This window comes from Grammomys surdaster, unplaced genomic scaffold (assembly GCF_004785775.1).
Source record: "Grammomys surdaster isolate TR1022 unplaced genomic scaffold, NIH_TR_1.0 124565, whole genome shotgun sequence".
In the NCBI taxonomy this organism is placed as follows: Eukaryota; Metazoa; Chordata; class Mammalia; order Rodentia; family Muridae; genus Grammomys; species Grammomys surdaster.
Window position 1 is genome coordinate 233,219 of NW_021619544.1, and position 17,991 is coordinate 251,209.

Here is a 17,991-nt window from a genome sequence, read left to right on the forward strand (position 1 = left end):
CACCCCAACAGTTGATTTAGTTTCTGATGTCTGTGTCCTCACAGGATCTGTCTGAAAGTCCAAGACATCAGCAGTTCAAGCAGGTCAATTCAGCATGTCTGACGATGAGACTCACAAAGCTATATATTCTGTAATATACAAATCTCAAAACAAAATTTTAGTATCATTAAGATACCTTTTTTGTTTGGTTCTCTGGAATCTAGTTCTCGGGTGGGGGGTCTCCCTCTATGACATCTGATCAATATTACTCTGGAAGTTGTATAGACACTGATCGCCTTCTCTAAAAATGCAAAGAGAAAACCTTCCTCCCAAATCAGCTTATCTTTGATCCAGTAACAAGAAAAACATTTTTATGGACCTCTTTCCCAGAGGAATAATATAACCACAAAACCCAAAATCACACTCATCTTGAGAATTAAAACAACCCCAAAAAATAAACAAACTAAAATACTGTGTGTGCTTATTCTTAGGCCTTTTCTATTTTGCCAAGCAGTATAATAACCCAAAATTCCCGTGGAGCCCACCTTCGACAGAATTTGAATATCCTGCAAGGCATATTAGAGCAATATATCTTTATACCATTTTTAAAGCACTTGATTCACACTTCTATCTATACCTGCTAATAAGCAAGCAGTTAGTCAAACCAGGATTTGAACCCAAAATTCTCGTGGAGCCCACGCTAGACATATTTGAGCATCCTGTAAGACCCATCAGAGCAATATATCTTTATACCATCTTTACAGCAATTAATTCAAACTTTCACTAATACCAGTCTATAAGAAGCAGGTATTTTTTACTTGTTAAGCTCTCTGCCTTAGCAGCCATCTTGTTATACCTTCTATCTGTTGAGCTGAGCAGCCATCTTGTTGTACCATCTATCTGTTTGGCTCTCTGCCTGGAGCCACAGACATTTATAATTAATACCTGAGCATAGCTGGTAATTATCACTGCTTGCTCTACTTGAGGTCAGTGACTAATTTTCCTATCCTAGTTCCAAACCTCGGGCAAAGTTCCCCACGTGATTCGGACAAAATCTGTATATACATCTTTCTTAAAAGCAAATAATCCCAATTTTATAAATTCACAGTTCAATCAGTCTCTGCCCCAAGAGGTAGACGGTTTTTCATTCTCCTGTCTCTGACTCAGATCAGCCTGTAGTCCCCACAGCAGGGTACCTCAGAGCCTTCTTTGTTTCAAGGTTCCTGCACTTGAGTCCATGTGACTCCTCTCAGAGCTAACCAGCTACTCACTTAAAAAAATAAAACTCTCTCAGGCTAATAATCTTATATGTCTAGTGGATTCTTGCCCAACATCTTGATTCATCACCTGTTGAAGGAAATATTAAAAATGAACGGCAAGTTCCAACACTATACACAGCTACTCTCTGCCCGGCAGTCTCGCTGCCTCTTGGCTCTCTTCCCTTCTCCAGTTCACCTGCCTCAGAGCCGCCTGTACCTTCTTATCTGTCCACTTCCTGTGTTCGGCCGTCCCAAATCCCAGTAACCCAGTCAATCAAAACTCTAGACTTTTATAATTAATCAGTCAGGTTTATATATCAGTAAATTCTCAATGCACAAGATGCCCACAATAAATGCAGGGCCAATTGATAATGATAAAAGCTGCCCACCTAGATTCAACAACTTACCCCGATTATTCTATCCCTGTATGATATTATAGCTACTTGTATCTGTTTAAAGCCACGGAGAATCTGAATGAATTGTCGTGCTTATCCGCCATTTTCTTTTCTTTCACCTGTGTCACACCTTGTCTCTCCAAATCTTAGCTCCACCCACCTTTTCCTTGTCCAATCACCGGCTACTTGGTGTATTAATATTTAAATTAATTGGAGAGAGAAAATTCTGCTACACTTTAATTTGTAATTTTTATTATATACTTATTTGACATTGAAAAAACTTCCTTCAATATGTATGTTACCCCTCCAAACTCTTATTTTTCTTCCTTTTGCAGGTACTGAGGACTGAACATATAGACTTAAACATCATAAGTGGGTAAGCTCTCCCATCTACCACCAAGCTTCAGGTTTTTCAACCATCGCTCCAGCTCATGTGATGCTCTTTAGGAAAGTGTACACATTAAGCATTTGGAAATAGAAACCACTGATATTGGATGATAACAAGGTTAAGACAACCCTCTGGAAGATTTCTAGGATCTTCTGTCCCCAAGGAATCGATTAGAGACTTCTACTTGCATAAAAAACAAGAATGGCTGATTAGGAAAAAACATACTCCCAAGGAAGGAGGAGGGCTGGAGGAAAGAGATGAGATGGAAAACCACTCTGCCATAAAGAACCCGGTCTCTTCCTTCTCATGGCCACCCATCATGGTTTATCTTAATGGGGTTCTTGGTGAAACTTGGATCTTCACACTTACTGGCAAGTACTTTGTCAACTGAGCCATTACCCCAACTCTGTGTAGTCTTTTCTATACATCATCTCATTGCTATAGACAAAAGAGAATTGAGACATTTTCTCTCCCTACATCTGGGCAAAACTATGAAGATACTGCTTCCTTTTCCAGGGTCAGTCTCAGTCTGTGGTAGCAGTGAGCAATGGACCTCGCTGAGTTCCCTTTACAGTAATGCAGAGTAGCTTCGATGACGAGTGTCCCTGTGTGCATCCATACATTTGTTTGTTGCTAGCACTCTACAGCTCAGCTGGACACTGCTCAACTAAACTCCACATATATTCTCCCTCTACAGCCCAAGATAAAGGAGTGGATGCTCTCTGGAACATTTTAAGTCCATTGCAGAGGACCAGAACAGAATAATAATCACTGATATGCACAATGTATCTGAGGCATAAGCCCTCAACACCTACTTTTTAGGTTTCACCTCACAATCCAGGTATAATTACTACATGATAAAAGAAACAAGAGACATCAGAACTTGTGAAATGTTTAAATAACTTTAAACTTTATTAAGTAAAAATTGCATAAACATAACCATAAGTAATGAATAGAAAAGTTAAATACAAACTATCACATGTAAAATAGGTTATTTTATAACTGTCAGTATCAACCCTAAATATCAAATCCCCAACTTCCACAGTGGGAATATTGATCTAATAAGAAAAAAAAATCTCATTTTTGTCTTAATATATACCAAAACTTTATAAGAATAAAAATTTAAATTGAATAGAACTTTGAAAAAAATAAACAATTCAAGAGAGCCCTAGATGGGGTTTGTATTCAGTGAGACCTGAGATAAAAATGGATATTTGCCATTATAATTACTTCAAATCAACTTCCAAAACTAAGGCAGGTCTGGGAAAGAATGAGTCTTTAAATAACCATGGTGCTTTTCTTAATAGTCCTGGAGTCCAGTCAGTAGTTTGGCTGCAGGTCTACATCTGTACAAATCCAGTAGAGTATGGTGGTTCAGAACAGCACTGGTCTGTGCAACTCATTTTCATTTCATATACTATTTTCAAGAATAAAAACAAAACAAAAAACCACCACCACTATCCCCAGCTTTCATTTAACAGCATCCAACTCCAGCATTAGAGATGCTAGTGAACAGCTTCTGCCTCTTCCTGCTGATGCCCCTCCTCATCTTCAGCAGAGAATGGCACTGGGATTGACATTCCTTTGGGAAATAGGCTGTTTGAACAAGGACAAGAGGATTGGAAAATGATAATGGTCAAGGTTTGCAAGTGAGTCACGGAAAATAATCAGTGTGGTGGGGTCAGAAAAACAAAATCAAAAGAAAACAAAAGCACAAAATAAAACAAACAAAACAACAACAACAAAAAACAAAAACAGAACCAAAAGCACAAACAAAAAAACAAAAAAATAAGAAAAAGCAAAACCAAAAACACAAACAAACAAAACAACAAACAACAAAAAGCCAAGAACACAAACGAAAAACAAAAAAAAAAACAAAATCAAAAAACTTAAACAAACAAAAAACAACCAAAACCAAAACCAGAAACACAAACAATAAAACAACTTAGAATAAAAACAAAACTACAACAAACAACAAAAAACAAAACCCCAAACCCAAACAAAAAAACAGCAAACAAACAAAAATACAAACACACAAACAAAAACTTCAAAAACACAAAAAGCAAAATAAAAAACCCAAAACCCAAACAAAATGCAACAAATAACTAAAAACAAAATAAACAAAAAACATCAAAAAACAAAACACAAACTAGAAAACAAAAATCAAAAAACAAAACAAAAAACACAAACAAAAAACAAAAAAACAAAACACAAATAAAAAACAGAACACAACAAAACAAGACAAAATAAAACAAACAAAAAAAAAACCCAGCAATTCATTGATTAAATCCAGCACTAAAACAGTATTTCTTGAACATGTGGTCTCCTGTGGGTTGTACAGCAGCAGTATCTGAGCCTGCAGTGCTTGCATGCATCCTAGAGATGGCATTAGGGCAGCAGTCTGACATTCCAAGTTAGGACTATCTTAAAGAGAGTGGACTTCATCTGGTCAGACAGCTCAGTGCCTGTTTTAAATCTCTTCAGCTCATCCTATTTGAGGTCTATTAGAAACATGGACAGAAAAATACAGGGACCACTGGTGACCACAGCAATCAGGTTGATGTTGTTACAGTAAGTGACTGTGCAGGATTTCCCATACCATCCTCTTCCTGAAGATGGGCATGTGCTGCTGAGAGAAGGTGACAGGTTGGTCTCTAGCGATGTAGTCTGCATATTTACAGGTGAACATCCCACAGTCACTCCCATTCCGTTGCTGAGGAATCTCCTCTGCTGACATGCTGTGTTGTTTCCACTCCAAAGGGTCCAGCTCGATGTTCGTGTCTTGCTCTCATTTTGTAAGTATTGGAAGATGGTCTCACTGAGTCTTCCCTGTCTGTCCCATTGAATCGAGGTATACAATGCTTTGTTTTCTCAAATAGATTACCACCAGACTCCAATGTACCCTCTGGTGAATAGGCACCAAGATAAGTTCTTTGTCAAAGAGATTGATTCCTCGAGTCCATCTTTTCACAGCAGTGTAACCGCTCTGCTTTAGCTTGGGGTAAAAGAAAGTGCTAAACACATGAAGAGCTGTTTAGCCTTGGTTTTCATTTCTCTCAACCAGAAGGTTCATGTAGAAATTGATAACCTCATCATTGAGCCATTGACCGTTCTTGAGGGTCTGGATATCTCTTCAGGTGATTTGCAACCTGAATCTACTACTTAGGATTTCCTCTTGGGGTCCTGGACCCAGTGCACTCTTAATTTCCTTCTCCATGTCCTCTGTAACATGAAATTTTTGATCTACTTCTCTGCCCTTCTCTAGGTTTCTGAGAGTTTTTTTTTTTTTCTCTGCTGCAAGTACTGCCATCTTGTTGGGGAGTAACCTATCGCCTCTGCCACTATCCAGAATGATTAGAGCTGGTGTTCCCGGTAAGGCAGGCTCCAAGTTGTTCCTCCTTCTTCCTTCGTGGTTTACACCACCTTTCTTTTGTGTAACGGATTTCTCCTCTGAACATCTCCCCTCGCTCGTCTGGTGTAGCTGGTTCTTGATCTTTCTGTGTTGTATCTGATCCATGACTGTGCCCTGACTTGCCCCCTTTCATCTTGGAGGGTTTTGGTTGAGGCCTGTGTGGGTCTGGGTGTGGGTCTTCAACACCATTAAGGTGTTGAAGTAACCTTCCGTGCTTTTCCTTTGGGGGGCTTTGTTTGTTTTCCTCCAGGACAGAATAGGGGCGCTTGCAACCCTTGTGAGAATCAGCAGGCTTCCCCTCAGCCTGCTTTGGAAGACCTTTGGTGTACTCTAGGGGTTTTAGTTGTCTTGGACTGTCTTCCTGGGATTTCTGTATCTGATCCTTGCCCGACTGGTCTCTCTGAACCTCTAGGTCTTGATGCTCCCGAGGGGTCTTCTTCCAGGCCTTGCCGGGTTCTTTAAATACCATCTCTGTTCCATCCTGGCATTTGATTTTTGTACTTTGTCCCAAAGCTTCAGACTCTGTCTCTGTCCCACTTCCATCCTGGTGTTTCCTCTTTCTAGCTTTTCCTGAAGCTTTGGGCTTCATCTCCACCCCAAGCTGTTTAGGTTGCCACATGGAAAACTGCTTAGATTGCTTTTTTGGCAGTAGCGGCCTTTCTGATTTCCACGAACCGTATGCCTGGCTCTGGGTTGGTACTCTTGGGGTATTCGCTCTGATGTCTCAGAAGAGCTCTTCTCAACAGAGTTGACTTTGCGTGTAAGGGTCAGTCAAAGAATGGAGATAATTAAGCTGTCAATATCGGAAACCGATTGGTGAACAGTCAGATGTTGGCAGCTCACCCGAGTCCACTCTGGTAAGGAAACTCTGAGGAGTTCTAAGAATACTTCCTCAGAAGTATCCTTCAAGGACGCTGTAACCAGCTACACGAAGAAATTTTGAAATCAGACTAAATGTCCTAGTTAATTACTGTTAAGACACCAGGCCAAACCTAGCAGCTAACACATCAGAGGCAACCTCACGAATGATGTCTAACTCAGGGGGTTGCCCCTAGTCACAGCCTTCAGGTTTCCATAGCTGGTTATGATGTCACCTGAAAGAACGCAAATCAACTTTTCTGGATGGTAGAAGCCCTCCCCAACCCAAACTGGGTCCAGGATTTCAGAGTGCTCCCTTGCCCGAGTGGGAAGTTTGAATGAATTGATACATAGCTTGGTTCCCTTCAGCAGAGCACAGGGTTACCTAAAACATCTCAACATAGATCAGCTGGTCCTGACGAGTACATTTGTCTTTTAAGAAACTGTCCCATCATGGTCAATTATAGAAAACATAATATAAGTGCCCTTCAAAGTATCTTCTCACAATATGCTTGCTAATTACAAAGAATAAATAGAATTTTACAGTTATAAAACCTAGTAGGTACTGTAGAGTGACAAAACTTTTTTCTTCCCAGGATAAGAAACCCAGGGCAGACCAAAATGCACATACCACCAAAGTCCTAGTTGTTGAACCAAAAAGTTTTATTGGGGTTAGTTATTGATAGGAATATGGGTGACAGATTGCTTACAGGAGAAGAAATGACTCAAAGACAGCTGCATCACCAAAGCCCACCCAGCATGGGTGACAGCTCTAAAAGTTGGGAACCTGGAAAAACTGCATAGCCTGTAGATGGCTTAACAGGCTGGAGAATGTCCTTTCCAGGGGCTTCAGTTGGTCTAAACTTCTTCCAGACAGCTTGTATGAGGTTGAGTCTTTTGAGAGTCTTCTTTGCTGCTAAGCTTACTTTCATCTGAGAGGGACTCTCACTCAGCCTTTATTGCTCTCTGACATCGAAGGAGCCTAGTGAATCTGATCAGTTTCAGGGACCATTTTGAGCTGTTTTGAGTTGCACTCCCTCCTGAGGAGCTTCCCTTCAGAGCAAATGAAGGGTGGAATGGTTCAGTGTTTCAATATTGAAGGAAATTTGAGAGACTGGCACTAGTTCATTAAGGATCAGTACATTGTCCTAAGAGAATAAATAAAATTTCACCATTGTCAATAGGATACATCTTTCTTTACATCACTACTTCAGTTACCATCCTACCAATAACACAAGCCCCGAACTCCTCCCTAGAAAACAACAGGAAGAATTCCATTGTAGCTCCAGTTACAGAGGTGTGCGTTTTCAGTGTGTCCTGAGATCTGAACTCCAGCCATGGCTAAACAGCAAGCACTTTAACCACTCTTTCATCTCTGGCCCCTTGAGCAGCTCTTTGACCTACCTTCAAAAGTACACAGATGCTTTTTCAAAAATGTGAGAAAAAGAGTAGAGACACATATTGTTTGTTTTTTCCACAGAAAATATTAACAAATTGTGCAAATATACTTATACCTATGTTTTACTGTAAGGAAAAAATGTAACTTTTTTTTTCTGTAAAAGGTTTGAATTTCTTGTGATTGTAATTTCCCCAGGTGTCATTTTGTTTGTACCAAGCTTCTTTCTCTTCTTTCTAATTACACGTTAGAGGGATTTGTTCTCAAAGAAAAAAATATTTCAAATTACCACATTGCTCTTACATTGCCAATTAACATAAGAGGGCCACCTTTGTGATGGTGAACATTATGTATAGAGGATAAATTTAATGTGCTAGGCTTGTAAAAACAAAATTGCCAATAGGAATAAACTCAGGCTTTACCAATGAGCTATTTTCCTAATGAATCCATGTTTCTTGGATGTATGGCAGAACTTTCTAGAAAAATACCCTGTTTCTGCTCCTTTCTTTTGAGCGAAACATTGTAACTCCTTACTTACTCTCTAGTGGCTAAATAAATGCTCCTTTCCCCCTCTATTTGCATTTGTTAGGTTATATTTTCTAAGAGTTTGTCTATTTGCTCTAAATTATTTGCTTCAAATAATTGACATATTTGGCAATAGCACTAATTTCCTAAAATTATTTCAAAATTGATTCGTAAGTAAGTTAATTTAGTGTGAAATGTTGAACATTGAAGATTTTGTTAGATTTGTCAAGTCAGCTTTAGACAGGTGTGGTGGTTTGAATACATTTGGCCCCATAGACTCATGTGTTTGAATGCTTGGCCCATGGGGAATGGCACTATTAGGTTTGGCCTTGTTGGAGTAGGTATGGCACCATAGGGGTGGGCTTTGAGGTCTCCTATGCTTAAGTTCCATCCAGTGTAAAATTCCAGTCTCCTGCTGGCTGCCTTTGGTTCAAGGTGTAGAGCTCTCTGCTCCTCCAGCATCCTGTCTACCTGTGCACTACCATGCTTCCTGCCCTGATGATGATGAACTGAATCTCTGAACTTGTAAGCCAGCCCCAATTAAAGGGTGTCCTTTTATAAGAGTTGCCTTGGTTATGGTGTCTCTTCACAGCAGTAAAACTCCACGATAGCAGGTTAGATAGTAAATGTTTAAATGTTAATTTTTATATTTATTTTTCTTTCTTTTCTTAAATTTTTGTTTGTTTTGATTTTTGAGATAGAATTTGACACTGTACTCAAGGCTGACATAGAACTCATCAGTGTCCCAGTTCTGGAATTATAGCCCTGATCCTCCATGCCCAGCTGGTTAATTACTTTAAATAGTCTAAGCTAATTTAATTAAACTTGTAAGTGATATTAAACACTGAGAGGACCCGTGAAATAACTGAGCATTAACCAAAGATCAAGCAAAGGAGACAATGTAAAAACACCAGCTTGATACACAAAGTAACATAGTGTGCAAACTGAACCCAACAAAACCAGTTCTTTAATTGTTCAAAAGAGGTAAATAGATGAAGATCTTCAAGTATTCTTTCCCGTGTAAAAAAATTTCTCTTCAGACATTAAAAACACAGCTGATAAATTATAAACCAATACAGCTGCTTCAGACCTCTTGGCTTTTGTTTAATTCTCAAGAGAATGAGACTTGCATGGGCAATGGAGTAAGAGTTTGTTTAAAAAAGGAAAGGGGTCCAGAGGCTACCCCTGTGTATCTTGTTCCCTCCTCCTCCCATGGCTGGATGAACTAGGAAGTAAAAAAACAGGAGATGTAGTGTTTTGGAAGGCCAAGCTTGCAAGGTCTGGACCTTGGAGCATTGTTCTGGCACAGGTGAGCCCTTGCCTCAGAGCACTCAAGAGCTAAGCACACAGATCACAGCACCCTGCAGAGCTGGGCACAAGTTGCCCACTGTGTGAGATTCACTGAGAGCCTCTTTGGTCCCCACCAGGGAGGCTACCCAGGGACTGTGGGAGTTGACTATGAGGCTGCCAGAGCTCTGTGAGGGAATCTGTTCAGGACACAGTCCCTCTGCCAAGACTCTAGGCCCAGAGGCCTTACCCAGACTTAGGACCAGACTTCCAGGCCTATGGCAGTTCCTACTTACATAGTTGTGGAATTGGAGATGGTTTGTCTGAGCTTCTGGAACTTTCTAAAGATGGAGGGAATCTTCTAGGCTGTGGTGAGAGGTGGAGGTACAGCAGTTTCTAAAGAAGAGCAGGGCCCTGGGCCTCCATTTACTCTTGTAGAGAAGCTGTGGCTGAGCTGTGCAGGCTGGCTGTCCCTAGAGCCTGCTGCAACGGAGCAGAACAGGTCAGGGCAGGTGACTCCTGAGGCTTTGGAAAAATGGGGCTGGGAGAGGTGGTTGGATTGCTTAGGGAAAGAACAGAGACTTGTGAGCTTGTAGACCTGGATTGCACATAATTGCTGCCCTAACAGGAACACATCTGAGAATGAAAGAGGGCTGTGTCAGTTACACCAGGAGAACCAGAGACAAACTGGGACTCCAGGGCAGAGCCCCGTGTCAACCTACTCATTACCACTTCCTCGCTGCCTGTGCTTGGGCAAGTTCCATAAACCTTTCTGAATCCTGCTTCCTACATAAAGAAGGAAAAGGATACTATGATGCATTGCTTCCCAAGGCTGGTGGAGGATGGGTGGATATGAGCGCCGGATGGCCTTGACATAGACTTGACTCTTCATGTTTTCTCTGTGAGGTCATGGAAGATCATTTGTCCCTGGAAGTGATAAGGAGTCACCTATCAGCTCTCTGGAATACAAAGACCTCAGGGGAGTGTATGCATAAGACAGAGAGATTCCATGGATGCTGGCCAAAGTTGAGTAGTCAAGTCTCCACATCACTCTTCCTAGGGGAAGGTTTCTGTTAGCATTTCTTCTAGGCGCTACCCCACAGCTACCTGGCAACAGTTAGGTATGCCTGACTCAGTATAAAAGAGACTGTTTGACCTATCCTCTTTCTCTTGCTCTCTTACTCTCTTCTGCCCCTTCTCTTCCCATTCCCCTCTTCCCTCTCTCTATGTGTTCATGGCTGGCCTCTACTATCTCTCTCTGCCTTTCTGTCTCTACCGGCTAAACTCTCCTTCCCATGCTGAGACAGGATTAGAAGGTGGGAAAGAGGATTCTGGGAAATAGGCATGGAAGATTTGCCATGAACACTGATGAAAACAGATGCATGGACCTGTAGAGAGGTAACTAACCACATGACATGACTTAGAGTGGTTTAAACGGGATAATTGAGTTATGAGCTAGTGGAAGCAAGTCAAAGATGTTCACATAGGTATTTGTTCAAATAAAAGAATTCTCACAGTCATTATTTAGGGAACTTGCACATAGAAACTTGCCCATAATTACAGGTGTTTAGCATGATTACAAATATCATTCTGAACATCATAAAGAACTTGATCATTTTTTAAATTAACCCTAAGAGTTTACAATGAAATGGCAACTTCTGAATTAAAGCTCTTTCAGTATTGAGATATCACTTTAAAACATAGAGACTGGAAGCTTACTTGTTCCTTTGATCCTTACATGGTATACTACTATGGAACACAACAGGTTTGTTGTTGTTGTTATATGATTCAGTTTACCAAAATAGGTATAGCTTAATAATGCTAGTAAAAACAACGAAATCAGCGATATGTCTTTAAATCAGCTTCTGTTAGGCTGAATAGGCTAACAGACATTTTTAAGACACTGATTTTCCATATTTTTAAAATGCTACAACCCTTTAATGTTCAAGTTCTTTGTCAGACTGCATAAGGTCAATGTTTTATTGCAGTATAAAATAGAAATTTTTCAGTCTCTGGTGTTCAGTTGTGGTCCTAATTTTTAGTCTTTATCCATTCATCCATTACAATAAAATACCTAATAAACTTTAAAATGTCCCATAGCTTTATAAATTAAAACTTTTTAAAAGCTGTTTTTAAAATATACAGTTTTTAAAACTTTCTGTAAATTTTCAAAACTTTCTTTAAAGAAGTTTAAAATCAATCGTGTGTTTTTGAAATATCGAAATAAAATACCATTTTTAAAGGTAAAGTCAGGATGATGATTTCTAGGTCCATCCATTTACCTAGGAAACCCTCGAATTCATTGTTTTTAATAGCTGAGTAATACTCCATTGTGTAAATATACCACATTTTTTGAATCCATTCCTCAGTTGAAGGACATCTGGGTTCTTTCCAGCTCCTGGCTATTATAAATAAGGCTGCTATGACATAGTTGAGCATATGTCCTTGTTATATGTTAGAGCATCTTCTGGGTATATGCCTAGGAGTGGTATAGCTGGATCCTCAGGTAATGCTATGTCCAATTTTCTGAGGAACCGCCACACTGATTTCCAAAGTGGTTGCACCATCTTGCAGTCCCACCAACAATGGAGGAGTGTTCCTCTTTCTCCACACCCTCGCCAGCATTAGCCATTCTGACTGGTGTGAGATGGAATCTCAGGGTTGTTTTGATTTGCATTTCCCTGATGACTAAGGACACTGAACATTTCTTTAGGTGCTTCTCGGCCATTCGAGTTTCTTCCGTTGAAAATTCTTTGTTAAGCTCTATACCCCATTTTTTAATAGGGTTATTTGGTTGTCTGGAGTCTAATTTCTTGAGTTCTTTGTCACAAAAGAACACACATGGTATTCACTCACTGATTATCGGATATTAGCCCAGAACCTTGAAATGTCCAAGATTCAACTCACAGGCCACATGAAGCTCATAAAGAAGGAAGACCAAGTGGGGGTGATTCAGTTCTTCTTAGAAGGAGCAACAAAATACTCAAGGGAGCAAATATGGAGACAAAGTGAGGGACAGAAACTGAAGGAGGGGCCATTTGAAGACCTTTCCACATGAGTATCCATCCCATGTGCAGTCACCAAAGGTAGATGCTGATGTGGAAGTCAGGAAGTGCATGCTGATAAGGGCCTGAGATGGATGTCTCCTCAGAGGTCTGCAAGAGTCTGACACATTCAGAGGCAGATGCTCACAACTAGCCATTGAACTGATGATGGGGTTCTCAATGGAGGAGTTGGAGTGAGGACTGAAGGAGCTGAAAGGGTTGTGGCACCATGAGGAGAGCAACAATACCAACCAACCACAGCTCCCAGGGTCTAAACCACCAGCCTGGGAGCACTTAGGGAGGGATCCAGGGCTTCAGCTGAATATGTAAGAGTGGAGGGCCCTGCTGGGCATAGGTGGAAGATGAGATCCTTGACCTCATGAAGCCTGGACGCCCCAGGGGGTGGGAATTTTGAGGGTGGGAAAGTGGGAGTGGGGGGGTAGGTAGGGGTTACATCCACAGAGAAGAAGGAGGAGGGGTAAGGGGATAGGGGGTTCCCAGGTGGGTGGGGGATGTGGTAAGGGGACAACATATGAAATGTAAATAAAATATCCAATTAAAAAAAATTATAAAAAAAAGTAAAGTCAGAGCACAGTAACGTTTAGAAGGCAAAACTAAGTTTTAACAGTGTAAACACAGTGTTTCTAAAATCAATATCAGTGGGTTACTTTTATGTTACAAAGTTTGGCTGCCAGCAAGAAGAGTTCTTGCATATGATTGCATGGAGGTGCAGCTTTAACAACTCTTCCTCCTTCTCCTCCTTCTCTCCTTCTTTGTTCTCCTCCTCCTCCTCCTCCTCCTCCTCTTCGTCTTCTTCTCTTCTTCTTCATTGGTTTTTAAGAGAGGACAGAATTTATATAAAAATCTTATCCCAGCTGGGCTGTGGTGGCACAAGCCTTTAATCCCAGCACTTGGGAGGCAGAAGCAGGTGGATTTCTGAGTTTGAGGCCAGCCTGGTCTACAGAGTGAGTTCCAGGACAGCCAGGGCTATACAGAGAAACCCTGTCTCAAAGAACCAATAAAATAAAATAAAATAAAATCTTATCCCAATGTAAAAGTATCTTTGGAGATATGTTTCCTTGGTTGGCTCCTGACATGTGCTGCTCTCCAGAATAGATCCAACCCTGAGTTATGAGTTTTAAGTTAACTTTTGTTACAGATGACAGATTTTTAACCTTATGGGAGCCAATAACAACCATACAAGCCAATAGTCTATAACCAAGACATACAGAACATTAGAAACTCATACATTTAAGATCAGACAGAAACAAACATGTAGTGGTCACATACATTTATACGTTTAAAACAGGCAGACAAAATTTTCCTTACTTCCTTCAGCTGTAATTTCAAGGGAGCAGCACTTGGCTACCTGCTGAATTAAATTCTCATTGGAACAGTGACTCTGTAGCAGGAATAACCACGAGCCTCCTTACAGTAGAAACCTGAGTGGCTGCTGATGCTCCTTTAAGAGTAGCTTGTACAGATCAGGCAGAAGGCAAGGATTCACTAGCAGTGATTGGCTCCTAGCTGCAGATGCAGAGCTCCAAGGGCAGTACCAATTTATCAGATTTTTGTTGTCCCAATTCAGCCATTTTTTTTCTAAACATCCTTGAGATGTGTTAAAACTAAGTCAAAGAATGAATGGCCAACTGATAAACTTTGGCCCATTTCTCCAAATATGAAACATTAACAATCAAACTAAACAAAACTATGAACACATTAGACATACCAGGTGTTCCCCCAGTAGAAACCAGTGAGAGGGCAAGGCATCTCCTGTACAACTCTGACCCCTACTGAAAATGGAAGTTTTATGCAAAAGGGCTTCAGTTTGGTTCCTTCTTACAAAATGTTTTCCTTTATAAGAGTTGCCATGGTCATGGTGTCCCTTCATAGCAATGAAACCCTAAAACAGAATAACAACTACTACTACTAACCTAACTATGAGTATAACCCTAGTCCTAATCTGTAGCACAAGAACCCTAACCCAAACTCCTAACTATATTCCTTACCCCAACCTAATCCCTAAACTCACAACTGTAACGGCCCGTTCTGCTACTTTGTAATGGCCTGTTCTGCTGCTCCGGTCTGCAGGTCAGGGTCTAGCAAGAGAGAGAGAGAGAGAGAGAGAGAGAGAGAGAGAGAGAGAGAGGATGGATGGGCAAGAGATGGGAAAAATGGAGACGAGACAGAGTCTGATCAAGTCTCTCTTATTGAAAGGAAATCCTGGGTATTTATATCCTTTACCACGTGCCTTGCCCTCGTGGACAAGCACAGCTGAAGGCACTACGTCATGCACCTAGCAGTGTGGAGGCCACATGCACCTAACTGCTGACAGCACTAAACATCAAAACAAGATGTTTATCAGAGTGTGCTCAGCTGTTGCGGGCTGTTGAAAACAAGTCTCTTGTCAGGGTATATCCCCCCCAGTGAGGGACGTTACTGGAAGAAGGGACAACTGAAAATTCAGAAGTGAAACAGAAGTGATTGCCGCAGGAAACTGCTGTGTGGAGACCAGTAGGTCATAGTAATGATAATGGGGCAAGAAATAAGTCAGCCTGAACTCAACTCTCTGTTTTTGTTTTGTTGCTTGTTGTTTACGTGTATCAATTGTCTGCTTTTGTCTCACTGTTTAAATCTTGTCGAGACGGCTGTAAAGATGATAAGATGATAGCCGCTTACGGCTAAGAGTCGGCTCCCAACACACAACCATGTATTCAAGAGTCTATATTTTCTCAAATGTATATATTGGGCATTCTTATAAACAAAACAAACAGATCAGGTGGTTGGAGTTTTATTAGCTTATTCATGGGTCCTCAATTCTACATCATGGATCTGTGTATCTATTTTCTGTGCCAATATTATGCTGTACTTATTACAGCATAATTACTACAGCATTATTACTCTGTAGTATAACTTAAAATCAGTCATGAGACTATTTCAAAGAATATCCTTTAAAAAAGATTTATAAGTGCTTATCATTCATATATATATGAAAGATATATACCATATATGCCTGGTACCCCTGTAGGCAGGAAAATGGTGTCACATTCTCTGGTAATGGAGTTACATTTGGCTAGAAGCCACTACTTAGTTGCTAAAAAACTCGATTTGGGATCTCTACAAGTGTTCTTAACTGCTAAGTCATATCTCAATTATTTATTATTGTTGTTCTGTATTTCTGTGGCTATTTAGGGTGTGTGTACTTCCATATTAACTTTAGGATTATTTTCCTATTTCTGCAAAGAGGCTTCGTAATTTTATTGAGATTACCTTGAAACTACTGTTTTGGTAGGATAGCCATTGTTACAATAGTAATTCTTCTGATCCACGAACACAGAAAGTTTTTTCATCTTCTAGCATCTTCTTTGATCACTTTGGTTTAAACTTTGATCATCTTCATTGTAAAGATCTTTTATGCCGGGCGGTGGTGGCACACGCCTTTAATCCCAGCACTTGGGAGGCAGAGGCAGGCGGATTTCTGAGTTCGAGGCCAGCCTGGTCTACAAAGTGAGTTCCAGGACAGCCAGGGCTATACAGAGAAACCCTGTCTCGAAAAAACAAACAAAAAATATCTTTTACATTAGTTTTATTCCTTAGGTTATTCCAAGTTTTTTTTTTTCACCTTAAAGATTATAGTGAATGGGGTAGCTTCCTTGATTTCTTTCCAGTATACTTGCTATTAGTATATATAGGAAGACTCTCAATTTTTATATATTAATTTTGTATTCTTCCAATTTACTGAAAGTGTTGTCAGAGTTTTCTGATGAATGGTTTAAGGTTTATATTCATCACCTGCAAGTTATACTTTGTCTTTTTTCCTTTTTTTTTTTTTTTTTTTTTTTTATCCTGTGCTTCTCTTCTTATAGCTCTAGTTAAGACTCAAGGACTGTAGAGTGGAGAAACTGGACACTCTTGTCTTGTTCCTGATTTTCATGGAAATGGCTTTAGTTGTTCTCTAATACTGGCTATAGGTTTGTGACATACAGATTTTATTATTTTGATATATATTACTTTTACTGAGTTTCTTCAGGACTTTTATTGCGAGACATTGGATCTCCTCAGAAAGCCTCTTCTGCATCTGAGATGACCATATGATTTCTGTCTTTGAACCCATTTATGTAATTTATACTGTTAAACTATTGACTTATATTGAACCATGCCTGCATTTATCCCATCTTGGTTTAATTTTAAGTCAAATGTATCCAGAAATAGACATTTCTTTAGATTTTCCAGTTTTATGGAATGTCTTTAAGGTATTGACTAATGACTTTCTTGATTTCATTGATAGCTATCATAATGACTCTCTAAATCTCTAATTTTACTAATTTGGTTTCTCTATGCCATCTAGATTTGTCTAAGGGGTTGATAACCTTGCTTGTCTTTATGAAGAACTTATACTAGTTTTGTTCTCTTCTAGTATTTTCATAAAATATTGACCAAAAGCAACTTGGGAAGAAAGGATTTATTTCATCTTGCACTTCTAGATCACAATCCATCGTTGAGGGTATTTAGGGTAGGAACTCAAACAGAAACCATGAAGAATACTGATTGCTGGTTTGTTCTCTGGCTCACTCTTTTACTCCATGCTCAGCTAGCTGCTGCTGCTTTCTCCTCTCCTCCTCCTCCTCCTCCTCCTCCTCCTCCTCCTCCTCCTCCTCTTCTTCTTCTTTCTTCTTCTTTTTTTGGTTTTTCGAGACAGGGTTTCTCTGTGTAGCCCTGGCTGTCCTGGAACTCACTCTGTAGACCAGGCTGGCCTTGAACTCAGAAATCCACCTGCTTCTGCCTCCCAAGTGCTGGGATTAAAGGCATGAGCCACCACTGCCCGGCAGCTAGCTTCTTAAACAGCCCAGGCTCACCTGCCTAGGGATGCCGTGGGCTGGGTTATCCCACAATGCAGTTTGGCAACTAAGATTAGGTATGGGAGGGAAGCAAGATTGATGAAGTGAGAAAAGTAGCAGGGAATGAAAACTTGGGATATTGTTACAAGTTGACAGATATTGTTAATTAAGGATGGTTATGAGTTAAGTAAGTATAAGTGCATACTATAAGTTAATTATGTATAAGTACATACTTACTATAACTTAATTGAGTATAGGTTTAAAAAGTATGTAAGTTAATTATGGAAGGTTATACAGATTTTTATATGTGTGTGCCTGTGTGCATTGGTGTGCACCACATGAGAGCAGGTGCTCATGAAGGACAGAAGTACAGCCCTGGAAGGTTATAAACAAAGTACAAAGGTGGCAGTAGAGGTGGCATCAGAGGACCTGAGATTGGTTCCCCACACCCACTTAACCACTAATCACCATCTGTAACTCCTGTTCTAGAGAATAAGCTGTCCTCTTCTGGCCTCTGCAGATATAGTACAAAGACAAACACATAGGCAAAACACAGACATAGGGTTTTTGCACAAAAGAGGGGATAAGTATGAGATAAGAAAAGACACAT

At 40.2% G+C, this 17,991-nt stretch overlaps 1 pseudogene; it reads right to left on the reverse strand.

Moving 5' to 3' along the window:
• Positions 1–4,587: 4,587 nt before the first annotated feature.
• LOC114636591 lies at positions 4,588–6,052 on the reverse strand (annotated as a pseudogene).
• Positions 6,053–17,991: the final 11,939 nt, after the last annotated feature.